Source organism: Manis pentadactyla, chromosome 13, assembly GCF_030020395.1.
Source record: "Manis pentadactyla isolate mManPen7 chromosome 13, mManPen7.hap1, whole genome shotgun sequence".
In the NCBI taxonomy this organism is placed as follows: Eukaryota; Metazoa; Chordata; class Mammalia; order Pholidota; family Manidae; genus Manis; species Manis pentadactyla.
The window spans coordinates 39,510,064-39,532,320 of NC_080031.1; positions in this window are offsets into that span (position 1 = coordinate 39,510,064).

The window sequence follows — 22,257 nt, forward strand, 5'->3', positions numbered from 1 at the left end:
TCATTTTTTTAGGAATGTTGCAGATGAATTGAGTTCATTAATCTCTGATGAATCTACCACTGCAAGTATAGGTGTACGAATATCAAGTAAAATGTGAAACTCTCTGAATTCACTTTGTGTCTGATCATATGTATTTTCACTTTTTTAGGTTTACAGCAGATGATATGGCATCCCTTATCTCTGCTGGATTCTCCAACACAAGGGATGGTATATTACTTTCCATCATAACTGTTACTCTCTGAGGTCAAATGGTGTCGGACCATACATGATATCATTTTCTTAGGAATGTTGTAGATGAATTGATATCTTTAATCTCGGAGGAAGCTGCCCCTGTGAGGAGTATTACTCGAATATCTTGGTAAATCTGTAACTCTCTGAACTCACTTGGAGTCTGATCATACATGATATCATTTTTTTAGGAATCTTGCAGATGAATTGAGATCTTTAATCTCCGGTGAAGCTGCCACAGCAAGGAGAGGCATGCAAAAATCAAGCAAATTGTGTCACTCTCTGAAGACACTTCGTGCCTGATCATATGTATCTTGAGTTTTTTTGGTATACTGCAGATGAATTGACATCAGTAATCTCAGCTGGAACCTCCAATACAAGGAGAGGTATATTAGTTTCAATCAAAAAGTGTTACTCTCTGAAGTCTCTTGGAGTCTGATCATACATGTTCTGAATTTTTAGGAATGCTGCAGATGAATTGACATCAGTAATATTTGATGGTGCCGCAAATGCATGTTGAGGCATTCGAGTTTCAAACAAGAATGTGTAACACTCTGAAGTCACTTGGTGTGTGACCTTATGTTCTATGAATTTTTTAGAAAAGCTAGACGGGAATTCTCATGATAAATCTCTGATGGACCCCCCAGTGCAGGGTGAGGTGGACAAATTTCAAGCAAATACATGTTTTACTCTATGAAGTCACATGCCTCCAAATAATACATGTTCTCAATTTTTTCAGGAATGTTTCAAATGAATTAGCATTAGTAATCTGGCATGAATCCGCCAATGCAGTGTTAGGTGTACTAATTTCAAGCAAAAGGTGTACCTCCCTGTCAAAACGTGGAGACTGATTCATATATGATTAGTATTTTTTAGGAATGTTACAGATGAATTGAAATCATTAATCTCTGATGGAGCCACCAATGTAAGTTGATGTATACTAATTTCAAGAATGAAAGTGTAACACTCGGAAGGCACCTGGAGTCTGATCATACATGTTTTGAGTTTTTACAACTGCTGCTGATGTACTTACATCAGCAGTTCCTGATCGAGCCGCCAATGCAAGGTTAGGCACAATAATTTCAAGCAAAAATTGGAACTCTTTGAAGTCCCTTGGAATCTGATCCTGCGTGTTTTGAATTTTTTGGTGTGCTGCAAATGAATTGACATCCGTAATCTGTGAAGGAGCCGCCAATGCAAAGTGAGGTATACGAGTTTCAAAAAACAGTGTAACTCCCTGAAGTCACCTGTAGTCTTATCACACGTCCTTTGATGGATTTAGAAGTATAGCAGTTGAGTTGACATCAGCAATCTCTGATGCATCCTCCAATGCAAGCCGAGTTATGCTGATTTCAAAGAAAAAAGTGTAACTCTCTGAACTCACTTGGAGACTGATCATACATGTCTAGAATATTATAGGAAAGTTACAGACGATTTGATTTCAGTAATATTTGATGGTTCCACCAATGCAAGGTGAGGCATACGAGTTTCAAGCAAAAATGTGTTAACATTTTGAATTCATTTGGGGACTAATCATACATGTTTTGAATTTTAAGAAATGTTGCAGATGAAATGACATCAGTAATCTCTGATGGATCCCTCAGTGCAAAGTGAGGTGAAATCATATCAAGCAATAACATCAAACTCTCTCAAGTCACTTGGAATCTGATCACATATACTTTGAAATTTCTGGAATGTTGCAAATGCATTGTGATTAGTAATCACACCTGAATACACCAACGTAAGGTGAGGTATACTTACATCAAGCAAAAAGTGTACCTCACTGAAGTCACTTGGAGTCTGATCATACATGATTTCATTATTTTAGGAATGTAGAAGATGAATTGAGATCATTAATCTCTGATGAAGCTGAAACTGCAAGGACAGGTGTACGAATATCAAGCAAAATGTGTAACTATCTGAATTCACTTGGTGACTGACCATATTTATTTATAGTTTTATTGGAACACTGCAGAAGAAATGACATCATTAATCTCTGCGGGATCCTCCAATACAGGGGGAAGTACATTACTTTCAATCAAAAGTGCTACTCTCTGATGTCACACGGAGTCGGACAATATATGATTTCTTTTTCTTAGGAATGTTGTAATGAATAGATATCTTTAATCTCGGAGGAAGCTGCCACTGTGAGGAGTATTATTTGAATATCTTGGAAACTATGTAACTCTCTGAACTCACTTGGAGTCAGATGATGCATGATTTCATTTCTTTAGGAATGTTGCAGATTAATTGAGATCTTTAATCTCTGGTGAAGCTCCAAAACAAGGAGAGGTATGCAAAAATCAAGCAAAATGTGCAACTCTCTAAAGTCACTTGGTGAATGATCATATGTATTTTGAGTTTTTTTGGTATACTGCAGATGAATTGACATCAGTAATCTCAGCTGGAACCTCCAATACAAGGAGAGGTATATTACTTTCAATCAAAAAGCGTTACTCTCTGAAGTCTCTTGGAGTCTGATCATACATGTTCTGAATTTTTAGGAATGCTGCAGATGATTTGATATCAGTAATATTTGATGGTGCCGCCAATTCATGCTGAGGCAAATGCATGTGGAGGCATTCGAGTATCAAGCAAAAATGTATAACTCTGAAGTCATTTGGCGTCTGACCTTATGAGCTTTGAATTTTTCAGAAATGCTGGACATGAGTTGACATGAGAAATCTCTGATGGACCCACCAGTGCATGGTGAGGTGCACAAATTTCAAGAAAATACATGTTTTACTCTATGAAGTCACTTTCCGCCTGATGATTCATGTTCTCAATTTTTTAGGAATGTTGCAAATGAATTAGCATTAGTAATCTGACATGAATCCGCCAATGCAGTGTTTGGTGGACTAATTTCAAGCAAAATGTGTACTTCCCTGTAACAACGTGGAGACTGATTCATATATGATTAGTATTTTTGAGGAATGTTACAGATGAATTGAAGTCATTAATCTCTGATGGAGCCACCAATGTAAGGTGACGTGTACTAATTTCAAGAATGAAAGTGTAACACTCGGAAGTCACCTGGAGTCTGATCATACATGTTTTGAGTTTTTACAACTGCTTCTGCTGAAATTACATCAGCAGTCCCTGATCGAGCCGCCAATGCAAGGTTAGGCATACTAATTTCAAGCAAAAATTGTAACTCTTTGAAGTCCCTTGGAGTCTGATCATACGTGTTCAGAATCTTTTAGGTGTGCTGCAAATGAATTGATATCCGTAATCTGTGAAAGAGACGCCAATGCAAAGTGAGGTATACGAGTTTCAAGGAAGAGGGTAACACACTTAAGTCACCTGTAGTCTTATCACATGTCCTTTGATCGTTTTAGAAATATAGCAGATGAGTTGACATCAGTAATCTCTGATGGATCCTCCAATGCAAGCCGAGGTATGCTAATTTCAAGGAAAAAGTGTAACTCTCTGAAGTCACTTGGAGTCTGATCATACATGTTTAGAATATATAAAGAATGCTGCAGATGATTTGATTTCAGTAATATTTGATGGTTCCACCAACGCAAGGTGAGGCATACGAGTTTCAAGCAAAAATGTGTACCATTTTGAGTTCATTTATGGACTAATCATACATGTTTTGTATTTTAAGATATGCTGCGGATGAAATGGCATCAGAAATCTCTGATGGATCCCTCATTGCAAAGTGAGATGTATTCATATCAAGCAATAACGTCTAACTCTCTCAAGTCACTGGGAGTCTGATTATATACATTTTGATATTTTAAGGAATGTTGCAAATGCATTGTGATTAGTAATCTCACCCGAATCCACCAATATAAGGTGAGGTATACTTATTTCAAGCAAAAAGTGTACCTCTCTGAAGCCTCTTAGTGTGTGATCATAAGTGATTTCATTTTTTTAGGAATGTTGCAGATGAATTGAGTTCATTAATCTCTGATGAAGCGGCCACTGCAAGTATAGGTGTATGAATAGCAAGTAAAATGTGTAACTCTCTGAATTCACTTTGAGTCTGATCATATGTATTTTCAGTATTTTAGGTGTACAGGAGATGAAGTGACATCAATTATCTCTGCTGTATCCTCCAACACAAGGTGAGGTACATTTCTTTCAATCAAATCTGCTACTCTCTGAGGCCACCTGGTGTCGGACCATACATGATTTCTTTTTCTTAGGAATGTTGTAGATGAATAGGTATCTTTAATCTCGGAGGAAGCTGCCCCTGCGAGGAGTATTATTCGAATATCTTGGAAAATGTGTAACTCTCTGAACTCACTTGGAGTCTGATCATACATGATATCATTTTTTTAGGAATCTTGCAGATGAATTGAGATCTTTAATCTCCGGTGAAGCTGCCACAGCAAGGAGAGGCATGCAAAAATCAAGCAAATTGTGTCACTCTCTGAAGACACTTCGTGCCTGATCATATGTATCTTGAGTTTTTTTGGTATACTGCAGATGAATTGACATCAGTAATCTCAGCTGGAACCTCCAATACAAGGAGAGGTATATTAGTTTCAATCAAAAAGTGTTACTCTCTGAAGTCTCTTGGAGTCTGATCATACATGTTCTGAATTTTTAGGAATGCTGCAGATGAATTGACATCAGTAATATTTGATGGTGCCGCAAATGCATGTTGAGGCATTCGAGTTTCAAACAAGAATGTGTAACACTCTGAAGTCACTTGGTGTGTGACCTTATGTTCTATGAATTTTTTAGAAAAGCTAGACGGGAATTCTCATGATAAATCTCTGATGAACCCCCCAGTGCAGGGTGAGGTGGACAAATTTCAAGCAAATACATGTTTTACTCTATGAAGTCACATGCCTCCAAATAATACATGTTCTCAATTTTTTCAGGAATGTTTCAAATGAATTAGCATTAGTAATCTGGCATGAATCCGCCAATGCAGTGTTAGGTGTACTAATTTCAAGCAAAAGGTGTACCTCCCTGTCAAAACGTGGAGACTGATTCATATATGATTAGTATTTTTGAGGAATGTTTCAGATGAATTGAAGTCATTAATCTCTGATGGAGCCACCAATGTAAGTTGATGTATACTAATTTCAAGAATGAAAGTGTAACACTCGGAAGACACCTGGAGTCTGATCATACATGTTTTGAGTTTTTACAACTGCTGCTGATGTACTTACATCAGCAGTTCCTGATCGAGCCGCCAATGCAAGGTTAGGCACAATAATTTCAAGCAAAAATTGGAACTCTTTGAAGTCCCTTGGAATCTGATCCTGCGTGTTTTGAATTTTTTGGTGTGCTGCAAATGAATTGACATCCGTAATCTGTGAAGGAGCCGCCAATGCAAAGTGAGGTATACGAGTTTCAAAAAACAGTGTAACTCCCTGAAGTCACCTGTAGTCTTATCACACGTCCTTTGATGGATTTAGAAGTATAGCAGTTGAGCTGACATCAGCAATCTCTGATGCATCCTCCAATGCAAGCCGAGTTATGCTAATTTCAAAGAAAAAAGTGTAACTCTCTGAAGTCTCTGGAGTCTGATCATACATGTTTAGAATATTTTCGGAAGGCTGCAGACGATTTGATTTCAGTAATATTTGATGGTTTCGCTTACGCAAGGTGAGGCATACGAGATTCAGGCAAAAATGTGTAGCATTTTGAATTTATTTTTGGACTAATCATACATGTTTTGTATTTTAAGATATGCTTCGGATGAAATGGCATTAGAAATCTCTGATGGATCCCTCCGTGCAAAGTGAGGAGTATTCATATCAAGCAGTAACGTCTAACTCTCTCAAGTCCTTTGGAGTCTGTTCATAAATATTTTGATATTTTTAGGAATATTGCAATTGCACTGCGATTAGTAATCTCACCTGAATACACCAATATAAGGTGAGGTACACTTATTTCAAGCAAAAAAGTGTACCTCTCTGAAGTCTCTTGGAGTGTGATCATAAGGGATTTCATTTTTTTAGGAATGTTGCAGATGAATTGAGTTCATTAATCTCTGATGAATCTACCACTGCAAGTATAGGTGTACGAATATCAAGTAAAATGTGAAACTCTCTGAATTCACTTTGTGTCTGATCATATGTATTTTCACTTTTTTAGGTTTACAGCAGATGATATGGCATCCCTTATCTCTGCTGGATTCTCCAACAAAAGGGATGGTATATTACTTTCCATCATAACTGTTACTCTCTGAGGTCAAATGGTGTCGGACCATACATGATATCATTTTCTTAGGAATGTTGTAGATGAATTGATATCTTTAATCTCGGAGGAAGCTGCCCCTGCGAGGAGTATTATTCGAATATCTTGGAAAATGTGTAACTCTCTGAACTCATTTGGAGTCTGATCATACATGATATCATTTTTTTAGGAATCTTGCAGATGAATTGAGATCTTTAATCTCCGGTGAAGCTGCCACAGCAAGGAGAGGCATGCAAAAATCAAGCAAATTGTGTCACTCTCTGAAGACACTTCGTGCCTGATCATATGTATCTTGAGTTTTTTTGGTATACTGCAGATGAATTGACATCAGTAATCTCAGCTGGAACCTCCAATACAAGGAGAGGTATATTAGTTTCAATCAAAAAGTGTTACTCTCTGAAGTCTCTTGGAGTCTGATCATACATGTTCTCAATTTTTAGGAATGCTGCAGATGATTTGAGATCATTAATCTCTCATTGATGGAGCCACCAACGTAAGGTGACGTGTACTAATTTCAAGAATGAAAGTGTAACACTCGGAAGTCACCTGGAGTCTGATCATACATGTTTTGAGTTTTTACAACTGCTTCTGCTGAAATTACATCAGCAGTCCCTGATCGAGCCGCCAATGCAAGGTTAGGCATACTAATTTCAAGCAAAAATTGTAACTCTTTGAAGTCCCTTGGAGTCTGATCATACGTGTTCAGAATCTTCTGGGTGTGCTGCAAATGAATTGATATTCGTAATCTGTGAAAGAGACGCCAATGCAAAGTGAGGTATACGAGTTTCAAGGAAGAGGGTAACACACTTAAGTCACCTGTAGTCTTATCACATGTCCTTTGATCGTTTTAGAAATATAGCAGATGAGTTGACATCAGTAATCTCTGATGGATCCTCCAATGCAAGCCGAGGTATGCTAATTTCAAGGAAAAAGTGTAACTCTCTGAAGTCACTTGGAGTCTGATCATACATGTTTAGAATATATAAAGAATGCTGCAGATGATTTGATTTCAGTAATATTTGATGGTTCCGCCAACGCAAGGTGAGGCATACGAGTTTCAAGCAAAAATGTGTACCATTTTGAGTTCATTTATGGACTAATCATACATGTTTTGTATTTTAAGATATGCTGAGGATGAAATGGCATCAGAAATCTCTGATGGATCCCTCATTGCAAAGTGAGGAGTATTCATATCAAGCAATAACGTCTAACTCTCTCAAGTCACTGGGAGTCTGATTCTATACATTTTGATATTTTAAGGAATGTTGCAAATGCATTGTGATTAGTAATCTCACCCGAATCCACCAATATAAGGTGAGGTATACTTATTTCAAGCAAAAAGTGTACCTCTCTGAAGCCTCTTAGTGTGTGATCATAAGTGATTTCATTTTTTTAGGAATGTTGCAGATGAATTGAGTTCATTAATCTCTGATGAAGCGGCCACTGCAAGTATAGGTGTATGAATAGCAAGTAAAATGTGTAACTCTCTGAATTCACTTTGAGTCTGATCATATGTATTTTCAGTATTTTAGGTGTACAGGAGATGAAGTGACATCAATTATCTCTGCTGTATCCTCCAACACAAGGTGAGGTACATTTCTTTCAATCAAATCTGCTACTCTCTGAGGCCACCTGGTGTCGGACCATACATGATTTCTTTTTCTTAGGAATGTTGTAGATGAATAGGTATCTTTAATCTCGGAGGAAGCTGCCCCTGCGAGGAGTATTATTCGAATATCTTGGAAAATGTGTAACTCTCTGAACTCACTTGGAGTCTGATCATACATGATATCATTTTTTTAGGAATCTTGCAGATGAATTGAGATCTTTAATCTCCGGTGAAGCTGCCACAGCAAGGAGAGGCATGCAAAAATCAAGCAAATTGTGTCACTCTCTGAAGACACTTCGTGCCTGATCATATGTATCTTGAGTTTTTTTGGTATACTGCAGATGAATTGACATCAGTAATCTCAGCTGGAACCTCCAATACAAGGAGAGGTATATTAGTTTCAATCAAAAAGTGTTACTCTCTGAAGTCTCTTGGAGTCTGATCATACATGTTCTGAATGTTTAGGAATGCTGCAGATGATTTGACATCAGTAATATTTGATGGTGCCGCAAATGCATGCTGAGGAATTCGAGTTTCAAACAAGAATGTGTAACACTCTGAAGTCACTTGGTGTGTGACCTTATGTTCTATGAATTTTTTAGAAAAGCTAGACGGGAATTCTCATGACAAATCTCTGATGAACCCCCCAGTGCAGGGTGAGGTGGACAAATTTCAAGCAAATACATGTTTTACTCTATGAAGTCACATGCCTCCAAATAATACATGTTCTCAATTTTTTCAGGAATGTTTCAAATGAATTAGCATTAGTAATCTGGCATGAATCCGCCAATGCAGTGTTAGGTGTACTAATTTCAAGCAAAAGGTGTACCTCCCTGTCAAAACGTGGAGACTGATTCATATATGATTAGTATTTTTGAGGAATGTTTCAGATGAATTGAAGTCATTAATCTCTGATGGAGCCACCAATGTAAGTTGATGTATGCTAATTTCAAGAATGAAAGTGTAACACTCGGAAGGCACCTGGAGTCTGATCATACATGTTTTGAGTTTTTATACATCAGCAGTTCCTGATCGAGCCGCCAATGCAAGGTTAGGCACAATAATTTCAAGCAAAAATTGGAACTCTTTGAAGTCCCTTGGAATCTGATCCTGCGTGTTTTGAATTTTTTGGTGTGCTGCAAATGAATTGACATCCGTAATCTGTGAAGGAGCCGCCAATGCAAAGTGAGGTATACGAGTTTCAAAAAACAGTGTAACTCCCTGAAGTCACCTGTAGTCTTATCACACGTCCTTTGATGGATTTAGAAGTATAGCAGTTGAGTTGACATCAGCAATCTCTGATGCATCCTCCAATGCAAGCCGAGTTATGCTGATTTCAAAGAAAAAAGTGTAACTCTCTGAACTCACTTGGAGACTGATCATACATGTCTAGAATATTATAGGAAAGTTACAGACGATTTGATTTCAGTAATATTTGATGGTTCCACCAATGCAAGGTGAGGCATACGAGTTTCAAGCAAAAATGTGTAACATTTTGAATTCATTTGGGGACTAATCATACATGTTTTGAATTTTAAGAAATGTTGCAGATGAAATGACATCAGTAATCTCTGATGGATCCCTCAGTGCAAAGTGAGGTGAAATCATATCAAGCAATAACATCAAACTCTCTCAAGTCACTTGGAATCTGATCACATATACTTTGAAATTTCTGGAATGTTGCAAATGCATTGTGATTAGTAATCACACCTGAATACACCAACGTAAGGTGAGGTATACTTACATCAAGCAAAAAGTGTACCTCACTGAAGTCACTTGGAGTCTGATCATACATGATTTCATTATTTTAGGAATGTAGAAGATGAATTGAGATCATTAATCTCTGATGAAGCTGAAACTGCAAGGACAGGTGTACGAATATCAAGCAAAATGTGTAACTATCTGAATTCACTTGGTGACTGACCATATTTATTTATAGTTTTATTGGAACACTGCAGAAGAAATGACATCATTAATCTCTGCGGGATCCTCCAATACAGGGGGAAGTACATTACTTTCAATCAAAAGTGCTACTCTCTGATGTCACACGGAGTCGGACAATATATGATTTCTTTTTCTTAGGAATGTTGTAATGAATAGATATCTTTAATCTCGGAGGAAGCTGCCACTGTGAGGAGTATTATTTGAATATCTTGGAAACTATGTAACTCTCTGAACTCACTTGGAGTCAGATGATGCATGATTTCATTTCTTTAGGAATGTTGCAGATTAATTGAGATCTTTAATCTCTGGTGAAGCTCCAAAACAAGGAGAGGTATGCAAAAATCAAGCAAAATGTGCAACTCTCTAAAGTCACTTGGTGAATGATCATATGTATTTTGAGTTTTTTTGGTATACTGCAGATGAATTGACATCAGTAATCTCAGCTGGAACCTCCAATACAAGGAGAGGTATATTACTTTCAATCAAAAAGCGTTACTCTCTGAAGTCTCTTGGAGTCTGATCATACATGTTCTGAATTTTTAGGAATGCTGCAGATGATTTGATATCAGTAATATTTGATGGTGCCGCCAATTCATGCTGAGGCAAATGCATGTGGAGGCATTCGAGTATCAAGCAAAAATGTATAACTCTGAAGTCATTTGGCGTCTGACCTTATGAGCTTTGAATTTTTCAGAAATGCTGGACATGAGTTGACATGAGAAATCTCTGATGGACCCACCAGTGCACGGTGAGGTAGACAAATTTCAAGCAAATACATGTTTTACACTCTGAAGTCACTTGCTGACTGATGACACATGTTCTCAATTTTTCAGGAATGTTGCAAATGAATTAACATTAGTAATCTAACATGAATCCGCCAATGCGTGTTAGGTGTACTAAATTCAAGCAAAAGGTGTACCTCCCTGTAACAATGTGGAGACTGATTCATATATGATTAGTATTTTTGAGAAATGTTACAAATGAATTGAGAACATTAATCTCTGACGGAGACACCAATGTAAGGTGACAGATACTAATTTCAAGAATGAAAGTGTAACACTCGGAAGGTCCCTGGAGTCTCATCATACATGTTTTGAGTTTTTACAACTTCTGCTGATGAACTTACATCAGCAGACCCTGATCGAGCCACCAATGTAAAGTTAATCATACTAATTTCAAGCAAAAATTGTAACTCTTTGAAGTCTCTTGGAGTCTGATCATACGTGTTTGGAATTTTTTAGGTGTGCTGCAAATGAATTGATATCAGTAATCTGTGAAGGAGCCGCCAATGCAAAGTGAGGTATACAAGTTTCAAGCAAGAAGGGTAACACACCGAAGTCACCTGTAGTCTTATCACACGTCCTATGATGGTTTTAGAAATACGGCAGATGAGTTGACATCAGTAATCTCTGATGGATCCACCAATGCAAGCCGAGTTATGCTAATTTCAAGCAAAATGTGTAACTCTCTGAAGTCAGTTGGAGTCTGATCATACATGTTTAGAATATTTTAGGAATGTTGCAGACGATTAGATTTCAGTAATATTTGATGGTACGACCAACGCAAGGTGAGGCATATGAGTTTCAAGCAAAAATGTGTAACATTTTGAATTCATTTGCAGACTAATCATACATGTTTTGAATTTTAAGATATCCTGCAGATGAAATGACATCGGAAATCTCTGATGGATCCCACAGTACAAAGTGAGGTGTATTCATATAAAGCAATCGCGTCTAACTCTCTCAAGTCACTTGGAGTCTGATCATATATATTTTGAAATTTTTAGGAATGTTGCAAATGCATTGTGTTTAGTAATCTTACCTGAATCCACCAAAATAAGGTAAGGTATACTTATTTCAAGCAAAAAGTGTAAAACTCTGAAGTCTCTTGGAGACAGATCATACGTGATTTCATTGTTTTATTGATGTTGCAGATGAATTGAGATAATTAATCACAAATTAAGCTGCCATTGCAAGTAAAGGTGTACGAATTTCAAGTAAAATGTGTAAATCTCTGAATTAACTTTGTGTCTCATCATACGTATTTTCACTTTTTTAGGTGTACAGCAGGTGAAATGACATCACTTATCTATGCTGGATCCTCCAACACAAGGGGCGGTATATTTCTTCCAATCAAAACTGTTACACTCTAAGGTCACCTGGTGTCGGACCATACATGATTCTTTTTCTTAGTAATGTAGATGAATTGATATCTTTATCTCGGAGAAAGCTGCAACTGCAAGGAGTATTATTCGAATATCTAGGAAATTGTGTAACTCTCTGAACTCACTTGGAGTCTGATCATACATGATTTCATTTCTTTAGGAATGTTGCAGATGAATTGAGTTCATTAATCTCTGATGAAGCGGCCACTGCAAGTATAGGTGTATGAATAGCAAGTAAAATGTGTAACTCTCTGAATTCACTTTGAGTCTGATCATATGTATTTTCAGTATTTTAGGTGTACAGGAGATGAAGTGACATCAATTATCTCTGCTGTATCCTCCAACACAAGGTGAGGTACATTTCTTTCAATCAAATCTGCTACTCTCTGAGGCCACCTGGTGTCGGACCATACATGATTTCTTTTTCTTAGGAATGTTGTAGATGAATAGGTATCTTTAATCTCGGAGGAAGCTGCCCCTGCGAGGAGTATTATTCGAATATCTTGGAAAATGTGTAACTCTCTGAACTCACTTGGAGTCTGATCATACATGATATCATTTTTTTAGGAATCTTGCAGATGAATTGAGATCTTTAATCTCCGGTGAAGCTGCCACAGCAAGGAGAGGCATGCAAAAATCAAGCAAATTGTGTCACTCTCTGAAGACACTTCGTGCCTGATCATATGTATCTTGAGTTTTTTTGGTATACTGCAGATGAATTGACATCAGTAATCTCAGCTGGAACCTCCAATACAAGGAGAGGTATATTAGTTTCAATCAAAAAGTGTTACTCTCTGAAGTCTCTTGGAGTCTGATCATACATGTTCTGAATGTTTAGGAATGCTGCAGATGATTTGACATCAGTAATATTTGATGGTGCCGCAAATGCATGCTGAGGAATTCGAGTTTCAAACAAGAATGTGTAACACTCTGAAGTCACTTGGTGTGTGACCTTATGTTCTATGAATTTTTTAGAAAAGCTAGACGGGAATTCTCATGACAAATCTCTGATGAACCCCCCAGTGCAGGGTGAGGTGGACAAATTTCAAGCAAATACATGTTTTACTCTATGAAGTCACATGCCTCCAAATAATACATGTTCTCAATTTTTTCAGGAATGTTTCAAATGAATTAGCATTAGTAATCTGGCATGAATCCGCCAATGCAGTGTTAGGTGTACTAATTTCAAGCAAAAGGTGTACCTCCCTGTCAAAACGTGGAGACTGATTCATATATGATTAGTATTTTTGAGGAATGTTTCAGATGAATTGAAGTCATTAATCTCTGATGGAGCCACCAATGTAAGTTGATGTATGCTAATTTCAAGAATGAAAGTGTAACACTCGGAAGGCACCTGGAGTCTGATCATACATGTTTTGAGTTTTTATACATCAGCAGTTCCTGATCGAGCCGCCAATGCAAGGTTAGGCACAATAATTTCAAGCAAAAATTGGAACTCTTTGAAGTCCCTTGGAATCTGATCCTGCGTGTTTTGAATTTTTTGGTGTGCTGCAAATGAATTGACATCCGTAATCTGTGAAGGAGCCGCCAATGCAAAGTGAGGTATACGAGTTTCAAAAAACAGTGTAACTCCCTGAAGTCACCTGTAGTCTTATCACACGTCCTTTGATGGATTTAGAAGTATAGCAGTTGAGTTGACATCAGCAATCTCTGATGCATCCTCCAATGCAAGCCGAGTTATGCTGATTTCAAAGAAAAAAGTGTAACTCTCTGAACTCACTTGGAGACTGATCATACATGTCTAGAATATTATAGGAAAGTTACAGACGATTTGATTTCAGTAATATTTGATGGTTCCACCAATGCAAGGTGAGGCATACGAGTTTCAAGCAAAAATGTGTAACATTTTGAATTCATTTGGGGACTAATCATACATGTTTTGAATTTTAAGAAATGTTGCAGATGAAATGACATCAGTAATCTCTGATGGATCCCTCAGTGCAAAGTGAGGTGAAATCATATCAAGCAATAACATCAAACTCTCTCAAGTCACTTGGAATCTGATCACATATACTTTGAAATTTCTGGAATGTTGCAAATGCATTGTGATTAGTAATCACACCTGAATACACCAACGTAAGGTGAGGTATACTTACATCAAGCAAAAAGTGTACCTCACTGAAGTCACTTGGAGTCTGATCATACATGATTTCATTATTTTAGGAATGTAGAAGATGAATTGAGATCATTAATCTCTGATGAAGCTGAAACTGCAAGGACAGGTGTACGAATATCAAGCAAAATGTGTAACTATCTGAATTCACTTGGTGACTGACCATATTTATTTATAGTTTTATTGGAACACTGCAGAAGAAATGACATCATTAATCTCTGCGGGATCCTCCAATACAGGGGGAAGTACATTACTTTCAATCAAAAGTGCTACTCTCTGATGTCACACGGAGTCGGACAATATATGATTTCTTTTTCTTAGGAATGTTGTAATGAATAGATATCTTTAATCTCGGAGGAAGCTGCCACTGTGAGGAGTATTATTTGAATATCTTGGAAACTATGTAACTCTCTGAACTCACTTGGAGTCAGATGATGCATGATTTCATTTCTTTAGGAATGTTGCAGATTAATTGAGATCTTTAATCTCTGGTGAAGCTCCAAAACAAGGAGAGGTATGCAAAAATCAAGCAAAATGTGCAACTCTCTAAAGTCACTTGGTGAATGATCATATGTATTTTGAGTTTTTTTGGTATACTGCAGATGAATTGACATCAGTAATCTCAGCTGGAACCTCCAATACAAGGAGAGGTATATTACTTTCAATCAAAAAGCGTTACTCTCTGAAGTCTCTTGGAGTCTGATCATACATGTTCTGAATTTTTAGGAATGCTGCAGATGATTTGATATCAGTAATATTTGATGGTGCCGCCAATTCATGCTGAGGCAAATGCATGTGGAGGCATTCGAGTATCAAGCAAAAATGTATAACTCTGAAGTCATTTGGCGTCTGACCTTATGAGCTTTGAATTTTTCAGAAATGCTGGACATGAGTTGACATGAGAAATCTCTGATGGACCCACCAGTGCACGGTGAGGTAGACAAATTTCAAGCAAATACATGTTTTACACTCTGAAGTCACTTGCTGACTGATGACACATGTTCTCAATTTTTCAGGAATGTTGCAAATGAATTAACATTAGTAATCTAACATGAATCCGCCAATGCGTGTTAGGTGTACTAAATTCAAGCAAAAGGTGTACCTCCCTGTAACAATGTGGAGACTGATTCATATATGATTAGTATTTTTGAGAAATGTTACAAATGAATTGAGAACATTAATCTCTGACGGAGACACCAATGTAAGGTGACAGATACTAATTTCAAGAATGAAAGTGTAACACTCGGAAGGTCCCTGGAGTCTCATCATACATGTTTTGAGTTTTTACAACTTCTGCTGATGAACTTACATCAGCAGACCCTGATCGAGCCACCAATGTAAAGTTAATCATACTAATTTCAAGCAAAAATTGTAACTCTTTGAAGTCTCTTGGAGTCTGATCATACGTGTTTGGAATTTTTTAGGTGTGCTGCAAATGAATTGATATCAGTAATCTGTGAAGGAGCCGCCAATGCAAAGTGAGGTATACAAGTTTCAAGCAAGAAGGGTAACACACCGAAGTCACCTGTAGTCTTATCACACGTCCTATGATGGTTTTAGAAATACGGCAGATGAGTTGACATCAGTAATCTCTGATGGATCCACCAATGCAAGCCGAGTTATGCTAATTTCAAGCAAAATGTGTAACTCTCTGAAGTCAGTTGGAGTCTGATCATACATGTTTAGAATATTTTAGGAATGTTGCAGACGATTAGATTTCAGTAATATTTGATGGTACGACCAACGCAAGGTGAGGCATATGAGTTTCAAGCAAAAATGTGTAACATTTTGAATTCATTTGCAGACTAATCATACATGTTTTGAATTTTAAGATATCCTGCAGATGAAATGACATCGGAAATCTCTGATGGATCCCACAGTACAAAGTGAGGTGTATTCATATAAAGCAATCGCGTCTAACTCTCTCAAGTCACTTGGAGTCTGATCATATATATTTTGAAATTTTTAGGAATGTTGCAAATGCATTGTGTTTAGTAATCTTACCTGAATCCACCAAAATAAGGTAAGGTATACTTATTTCAAGCAAAAAGTGTAAAACTCTGAAGTCTCTTGGAGACAGATCATACGTGATTTCATTGTTTTATTGATGTTGCAGATGAATTGAGATAATTAATCACAAATTAAGCTGCCATTGCAAGTAAAGGTGTACGAATTTCAAGTAAAATGTGTAAATCTCTGAATTAACTTTGTGTCTCATCATACGTATTTTCACTTTTTTAGGTGTACAGCAGGTGAAATGACATCACTTATCTATGCTGGATCCTCCAACACAAGGGGCGGTATATTTCTTCCAATCAAAACTGTTACACTCTAAGGTCACCTGGTGTCGGACCATACATGATTCTTTTTCTTAGTAATGTAGATGAATTGATATCTTTATCTCGGAGAAAGCTGCAACTGCAAGGAGTATTATTCGAATATCTAGGAAATTGTGTAACTCTCTGAACTCACTTGGAGTCTGATCATACATGATTTCATTTCTTTAGGAATGTTGCAGATGAATTGAGATAGTTAATCTCTGTTGAAGCTGCCACAGCAAGGAGAGGTATGCAAAAATAAAGTAAAATGTGTAACTCCCTGAAGTCACTTCGTCCCTGATCATATGTATCTTGAGTTTTTTTGGTATACTGCAGATGAATTGACATCAGTAATCTCAGCTGGAACCCCCAATACAAGGAGAGGTATATTAGTTTCAATCAAAAAGTGTTACTCTCTGAAGTCTCTTGGAGTCTGATCATACATGTTCTGAATTTTTAGGAATGCTGCAGATGAATTGACATCAGTAATATTTGATGGTGCCGCAAATGCATGCTGAGGCATTCGAGTTTCAAACAAGAATGTGTAACACTCTGAAGTCACTTGGTGTGTGACCTTATGTTCTATGAATTTTTTAGAAAAGCTAGACGGGAATTCTCATGATAAATCTCTGATGAACCCCCCAGTGCAGGGTGAGGTGGACAAATTTCAAGCAAATACATGTTTTACTCTATGAAGTCACATGCCTCCAAATAATACATGTTCTCAATTTTTTCAGGAATGTTTCAAATGAATTAGCATTAGTAATCTGGCATGAATCCGCCAATGCAGTGTTAGGTGTACTAATTTCAAGCAAAAGGTGTACCTCCCTGTCAAAACGTGGAGACTGATTCATATATGATTAGTATTTTTGAGGAATGTTTCAGATGAATTGAAGTCATTAATCTCTGATGGAGCCACCAATGTAAGTTGATGTATACTAATTTCAAGAATGAAAGTGTAACACTCGGAAGACACCTGGAGTCTGATCATACATGTTTTGAGTTTTTACAACTGCTGCTGATGTACTTACATCAGCAGTTCCTGATCGAGCCGCCAATGCAAGGTTAGGCACAATAATTTCAAGCAAAAATTGGAACTCTTTGAAGTCCCTTGGAATCTGATCCTGCGTGTTTTGAATTTTTTGGTGTGCTGCAAATGAATTGACATCCGTAATCTGTGAAGGAGCCGCCAATGCAAAGTGAGGTATACGAGTTTCAAAAAACAGTGTAACTCCCTGAAGTCACCTGTAGTCTTATCACACGTCCTTTGATGGATTTAGAAGTATAGCAGTTGAGCTGACATCAGCAATCTCTGATGCATCCTCCAATGCAAGCCGAGTTATGCTAATTTCAAAGAAAAAAGTGTAACTCTCTGAAGTCTCTGGAGTCTGATCATACATGTTTAGAATATTTTCGGAAGGCTGCAGACGATTTGATTTCAGTAATATTTGATGGTTTCGCTTACGCAAGGTGAGGCATACGAGATTCAGGCAAAAATGTGTAGCATTTTGAATTTATTTTTGGACTAATCATACATGTTTTGTATTTTAAGATATGCTTCGGATGAAATGGCATCAGAAATCTCTGATGGATCCCTCCGTGCAAAGTGAGGAGTATTCATATCAAGCAGTAACGTCTAACTCTCTCAAGTCCTTTGGAGTCTGTTCATAAATATTTTGATATTTTTAGGAATATTGCAATTGCATTGCGATTAGTAATCTCACCTGAATACACCAATATAAGGTGAGGTACACTTATTTCAAGCAAAAAAGTGTACCTCTCTGAAGTCTCTTGGAGTGTGATCATAAGGGATTTCATTTTTTTAGGAATGTTGCAGATGAATTGAGTTCATTAATCTCTGATGAATCTACCACTGCAAGTATAGGTGTACGAATATCAAGTAAAATGTGAAACTCTCTGAATTCACTTTGTGTCTGATCATATGTATTTTCACTTTTTTAGGTTTACAGCAGATGATATGGCATCCCTTATCTCTGCTGGATTCTCCAACACAAGGGATGGTATATTACTTTCCATCATAACTGTTACTCTCTGAGGTCAAATGGTGTCGGACCATACATGATATCATTTTCTTGGAATGTTGTAGATGAATAGGTATCTTTAATCTCGGAGGAAGCTGCCCCTGCGAGGAGTATTACTCGAATATCTTGGAAAATCTGTAACTCTCTGAACTCACTTGGAGTCTGATCATACATGATATCATTTTTTTAGGAATCTTGCAGATGAATTGAGATCTTTAATCTCCGGTGAAGCTGCCACAGCAAGGAGAGGCATGCAAAAATCAAGCAAATTGTGTCACTCTCTGAAGACACTTCGTGCCTGATCATATGTATCTTGAGTTTTTTTGGTATACTGCAGATGAATTGACATCAGTAATCTCAGCTGGAACCTCCAATACAAGGAGAGGTATATTAGTTTCAATCAAAAAGTGTTACTCTCTGAAGTCTCTTGGAGTCTGAGCATACATGTTCTGAATTTTTAGGAATGCTGCAGATGAATTGACATCAGTAATATTTGATGGTGCCGCAAATGCATGTTGAGGCATTCGAGTTTCAAACAAGAATGTGTAACACTCTGAAGTCACTTGGTGTGTGACCTTATGTTCTATGAATTTTTTAGAAAAGCTAGACGGGAATTCTCATGATAAATCTCTGATGGACCCCCCAGTGCAGGGTGAGGTGGACAAATTTCAAGCAAATACATGTTTTACTCTATGAAGTCACATGCCTCCAAATAATACATGTTCTCAATTTTTTCAGGAATGTTTCAAATGAATTAGCATTAGTAATCTGGCATGAATCCGCCAATGCAGTGTTAGGTGTACTAATTTCAAGCAAAAGGTGTACCTCCCTGTCAAAACGTGGAGACTGATTCATATATGATTAGTATTTTTTAGGAATGTTACAGATGAATTGAAATCATTAATCTCTGATGGAGCCACCAATGTAAGTTGATGTATACTAATTTCAAGAATGAAAGTGTAACACTCGGAAGGCACCTGGAGTCTGATCATACATGTTTTGAGTTTTTACAACTGCTGCTGATGTACTTACATCAGCAGTTCCTGATCGAGCCGCCAATGCAAGGTTAGGCACAATAATTTCAAGCAAAAATTGGAACTCTTTGAAGTCCCTTGGAATCTGATCCTGCGTGTTTTGAATTTTTTGGTGTGCTGCAAATGAATTGACATCCGTAATCTGTGAAGGAGCCGCCAATGCAAAGTGAGGTATACGAGTTTCAAAAAACAGTGTAACTCCCTGAAGTCACCTGTAGTCTTATCACACGTCCTTTGATGGATTTAGAAGTATAGCAGTTGAGTTGACATCAGCAATCTCTGATGCATCCTCCAATGCAAGCCGAGTTATGCTGATTTCAAAGAAAAAAGTGTAACTCTCTGAACTCACTTGGAGACTGATCATACATGTCTAGAATATTATAGGAAAGTTACAGACGATTTGATTTCAGTAATATTTGATGGTTCCACCAATGCAAGGTGAGGCATACGAGTTTCAAGCAAAAATGTGTAACATTTTGAATTCATTTGGGGACTAATCATACATGTTTTGAATTTTAAGAAATGTTGCAGATGAAATGACATCAGTAATCTCTGATGGATCCCTCAGTGCAAAGTGAGGTGAAATCATATCAAGCAATAACATCAAACTCTCTCAAGTCACTTGGAATCTGATCACATATACTTTGAAATTTCTGGAATGTTGCAAATGCATTGTGATTAGTAATCACACCTGAATACACCAACGTAAGGTGAGGTATACTTACATCAAGCAAAAAGTGTACCTCACTGAAGTCACTTGGAGTCTGATCATACATGATTTCATTATTTTAGGAATGTAGAAGATGAATTGAGATCATTAATCTCTGATGAAGCTGAAACTGCAAGGACAGGTGTACGAATATCAAGCAAAATGTGTAACTATCTGAATTCACTTGGTGACTGACCATATTTATTTATAGTTTTATTGGAACACTGCAGAAGAAATGACATCATTAATCTCTGCGGGATCCTCCAATACAGGGGGAAGTACATTACTTTCAATCAAAAGTGCTACTCTCTGATGTCACACGGAGTCGGACAATATATGATTTCTTTTTCTTAGGAATGTTGTAATGAATAGATATCTTTAATCTCGGAGGAAGCTGCCACTGTGAGGAGTATTATTTGAATATCTTGGAAACTATGTAACTCTCTGAACTCACTTGGAGTCAGATGATGCATGATTTCATTTCTTTAGGAATGTTGCAGATTAATTGAGATCTTTAATCTCTGGTGAAGCTCCAAAACAAGGAGAGGTATGCAAAAATCAAGCAAAATGTGCAACTCTCTAAAGTCACTTGGTGAATGATCATATGTATTTTGAGTTTTTTTGGTATACTGCAGATGAATTGACATCAGTAATCTCAGCTGGAACCTCCAATACAAGGAGAGGTATATTACTTTCAATCAAAAAGCGTTACTCTCTGAAGTCTCTTGGAGTCTGATCATACATGTTCTGAATTTTTAGGAATGCTGCAGATGATTTGATATCAGTAATATTTGATGGTGCCGCCAATTCATGCTGAGGCAAATGCATGTGGAGGCATTCGAGTATCAAGCAAAAATGTATAACTCTGAAGTCATTTGGCGTCTGACCTTATGAGCTTTGAATTTTTCAGAAATGCTGGACATGAGTTGACATGAGAAATCTCTGATGGACCCACCAGTGCACGGTGAGGTAGACAAATTTCAAGCAAATACATGTTTTACACTCTGAAGTCACTTGCTGACTGATGACACATGTTCTCAATTTTTCAGGAATGTTGCAAATGAATTAACATTAGTAATCTAACATGAATCCGCCAATGCGTGTTAGGTGTACTAAATTCAAGCAAAAGGTGTACCTCCCTGTAACAATGTGGAGACTGATTCATATATGATTAGTATTTTTGAGAAATGTTACAAATGAATTGAGAACATTAATCTCTGACGGAGACACCAATGTAAGGTGACAGATACTAATTTCAAGAATGAAAGTGTAACACTCGGAAGGTCCCTGGAGTCTCATCATACATGTTTTGAGTTTTTACAACTTCTGCTGATGAACTTACATCAGCAGACCCTGATCGAGCCACCAATGTAAAGTTAATCATACTAATTTCAAGCAAAAATTGTAACTCTTTGAAGTCTCTTGGAGTCTGATCATACGTGTTTGGAATTTTTTAGGTGTGCTGCAAATGAATTGATATCAGTAATCTGTGAAGGAGCCGCCAATGCAAAGTGAGGTATACAAGTTTCAAGCAAGAAGGGTAACACACCGAAGTCACCTGTAGTCTTATCACACGTCCTATGATGGTTTTAGAAATACGGCAGATGAGTTGACATCAGTAATCTCTGATGGATCCACCAATGCAAGCCGAGTTATGCTAATTTCAAGCAAAATGTGTAACTCTCTGAAGTCAGTTGGAGTCTGATCATACATGTTTAGAATATTTTAGGAATGTTGCAGACGATTAGATTTCAGTAATATTTGATGGTACGACCAACGCAAGGTGAGGCATATGAGTTTCAAGCAAAAATGTGTAACATTTTGAATTCATTTGCAGACTAATCATACATGTTTTGAATTTTAAGATATCCTGCAGATGAAATGACATCGGAAATCTCTGATGGATCCCA